This window comes from Schistocerca nitens, chromosome 2, assembly GCF_023898315.1.
Source record: "Schistocerca nitens isolate TAMUIC-IGC-003100 chromosome 2, iqSchNite1.1, whole genome shotgun sequence".
Taxonomy (NCBI): Eukaryota; Metazoa; Arthropoda; class Insecta; order Orthoptera; family Acrididae; genus Schistocerca; species Schistocerca nitens.
The window spans coordinates 574,433,445-574,437,073 of NC_064615.1; the positions used below are offsets into that span (position 1 = coordinate 574,433,445).

Sequence of the window (3,629 nt, forward strand, 5' to 3'; positions counted from 1 at the left end):
CAGGAAACGTATTTTTTGCGAAGTGATCCATCTGTGGATAGAAAAATAGATATGGTTTTTTTCTTTTTAAAACAAATGTAATTCAACCATTTGCTGCGGCAAAAGCGCAGCTAGTTGGGTTGTTTTGGGGGAGGAGACCAGACACCGCGGTCATCGGTCTCATCGGATGAGGGAAGGACGGGGAAGGAAGCCGGCCGTGTCCTGTCAAAGGAACCATCCCGGAATTTGCCTGGAGCGATTTAGGAAAATCACGGAAAATCTAAATGAGGATGGCCGGACGCGGGATTGAACCGTCGCCCTCCCGAATGCGAGTCCAGTGTACTAAACACTTAGCCACCTCGCTCGGTGCGCAGCTAGTGTTTCTTATGTTGTTTTGGTGTTTCTTTTTGCTGAAACAGTGATATGAAGGGCTTTTTAGACACAAAAATGGGATGAACATTTTTGGTGATTTGCAATTTGAAAAAGAGTTTCGCTCTGTTTATAGTTTTAGTTTTCTTTCTACATTGTGTAAGAATATAGTTAAGGTGTAGCGAGATATCTAGTTCTGCAAGGTTCGCAGGAGAGCTTCTGTAAAGTTTGGAAGGTAGGGGACGAGGTACTGGCAGAAGTACAGCTGTGAGGACGGGGCGTGAGCCGTGCTTGGATAGCTCAGTTGGTAGAGCACTTGCCCACGAAAGGCAAAGGTCCCGAGTTCGAGTCTCGGTCCGGCACACAGTTTTAATCTGCCAGGAAGTTTCATATCAGCGCACACTGCGCTGTAGAGTGAAAATTTCATTCTAGATCTCACTATTACTTTATAATAGAAGAAATATATTTTTATGTAAATGTTTGAGTTTTCACTGTATGTTCTATAGGTTGAAATGTTGTACATATTGATTTCAGGAACTGAATTTCATTATGTTTTCTTGCTGTAGGAACACAATTAATTTGAAGGTTTCCTGTCATCAAAGAATAGAATAACTAATGAATGATTTGTAGCAGCAAGATCATAACAATATTAAATTATTCTTAATTATTTAAGAATCGACATTGGATTTTAGTAATAATTTAAAACTCAGATGATTTGGTTGGTTTTGCAGTTTACAAGTGTCAATTTGGCGACTTACTGTTGAAACATGTAACCAAAGGGTACCAGACTTAATATTACTCTTTCTTAAATTACTCAACAATTGATGAAAACCTTGTAGGCTACATTGCGATTTTGCTTTATTGAAAAAAAAAAAAGTATGACAAAGGCTGGAATGGAGGGATGAGGAATAAACAAAAACGTGGAAAAGTCGGTAGCGCCGGGAGGGGGGGGGGGGGGGGGCGGGACTGGCTCGCGCGCCAGTCATCCTAGTTACGCCACTGGATACAACAAGTATGTTGATAAAATTTCAAAGTGTTGCAAAGATTAGCAATTTGATTTAAATATTCTGGAATGTGAAACTATGCACTTCACTAGACGATGTCTTATGACTACAATATGAACGAGTTGCAACTTTAGTCATCAACTCATACAAATACCTGGGTGTAACAGTTTGTAGGAATATGAAATGGAACAATCACATAGCCTCAGACGTTCATAAAGCAGGTAGCAGACTTCGATCCATTGGTAGAATACTAGGGAAATGCAGTCAATCTACATAGGAGATCGTATACAAAAAACTTACGGGACCCATCCTAGAATACTGCTTAAATGTGTGGGGCCTGTATCATATAGGACTAATAAGGGATACTGAACTGATAGAGACATGGGATGGTCACATGTTTGTTTGACTTGTGGGAGAGGGCCAAAGAGATGTTGAAGCAACTGAATTTGCAGACACTCGAAGACAGATACAAACCATCCTGAGAAAGCCTATTTATAAAGTTTCAAGAACCGGCTTTAAATGATGAATCTAGCAATGCACTACAACTTCCTGCGTATTTCTTTCGTAAGGATAGTGAGAACTTAGATTAGTTATAGCATGGCATTTAAACAGTCATTCCTCCTGTGCTCCATACGAAAATGTAACGTGAAGAAACCCTAATAATTGGTACAATGGAACGTACTGTCTGCCGTACACTTGCAAACATGGCCTATTATTTGCAGAGTATGGATGTAGATGTAGATTAGATCTAGAAGCAACGCAATGTTGAAGTTTCCTTTCTTAGAAATAATAATCTCATTTGGCTCACAGGTCTGTGCGGTTATTTCTATTAAATATCTCTTCTGGGGCTTGCGTGTCAGGTGTGTTAAGTATAGCTCTTTAGTGTAGGTGACTGATGGCTACGCACAAAGTAAACTGTCGTGTTTGTGGTGTCTATGACGACGATAGAGAAGGGCGAGACCGGAACATAGTAACCAGTTTTAAGCCTGCTCTTTCCAGTGAGCACCAACAGAATTGCAGAAATTAATGTTCCCAATCGACAGACAAATCAAATGCAACATTGTACGACCTGACTTCATGACAGAAGGGGAAGAGGTTTCGATCTGATTATGGAGAGCTGCATGTCGCCCCTAGCAGGCAGAACATTGGCGATGAATATTTCTTCTGCCACCAAGTCTCGGGCTGGCTGCCTGTGGGTGCGCCTCTATACTAGCGTACATTAGCGACCTCGGAGACGAGTGTCACCAATGCCCGCACTTAACGGAAGTGACTTTTTTGTTGCAGAGTCTAACAGTCGCCTATCATTTCCCAGTTACACCTCGAAGAATTTCCGCTGCTGATACAAGGAGCGAGCAGATATCGCTGGGTTACACTCATGTTACATGGGCTGTTGCCGGTTCTGTGTAATATATTCCTGTCAGCAGGAGTGGGCGACATACACAACGCGACGTCTTGATTTGCGAATTCATATATATTATTAAAATTGATGTACATATACTTGCGTTTATTTATGTACGTTCCACATCTTCTCAAAAATCACTGGTCTGATTTCAACTAAACTTGGTATACACATCACTTACTGTCTGGAAAGAATCGCTGTGGGGCCAAGAGCCACCTAACTATGAAAGGGGTGGGGGCCGGGGTGAAAATTCGGTGTAGCCCGCGACGCGCAGATACCCATACTTTAGTCATCCAGTACTTGAGAGCCGGCCGCGGTGGTCTAGCGGTTCTAGGCGCGCAGTCCGGAACCGCGCGACTGCTACGGTCGCAGGTTCGAATCCTGCCTCGGGCATGGATGTGTGTGATGTCCTTAGGTTAGTTAGGTTTAAGTAGTTCTAAGTTCTAGGGGACTGATGACCACAGCAGTTGAGTCCCATAGTGCTCAGAGCCATTTGAACCATTTTTTGAACCAGTACTTGAGAATGAGATAGTTTAGTGAATGCAACAAACTTTACACATAATTCCAAACCTTTATGAAACTTTTTTCTCGCTCGCACACCCCAAAAAATGTAAAAGGAAGAAATTTTATCTCTTACTACATTTTCGTTGTTCATGCAGTAAAACTGCCGCATGAAGCACGCTATTTTAAATCATTACTTCTATACTACCAACTCTACACGCAACACATTTCGTAGACAGTAATGTCACCACATTATACATGTCGCCGAATGTACCTGGAATACCACTACGACACATAGTTCACTAAATATAGCGTCAGATACTGAGATGCTTATAAAACTGCGGCATCATGTATGAGATTTTAATTTATTACTTCTT

General features: G+C 41.8%; 1 non-coding gene across 1 annotated transcript; it reads left to right on the forward strand.

Annotated features, from left to right (window-relative positions):
- Positions 1-636: 636 nt before the first annotated feature.
- On the forward strand, positions 637-711 carry Trnas-cga (transfer RNA serine (anticodon CGA)). Its single transcript has one exon. It is a non-coding gene; the product is annotated as a tRNA-Ser (tRNA).
- The last annotated feature ends 2,918 nt before the right edge of the window (positions 712-3,629 follow it).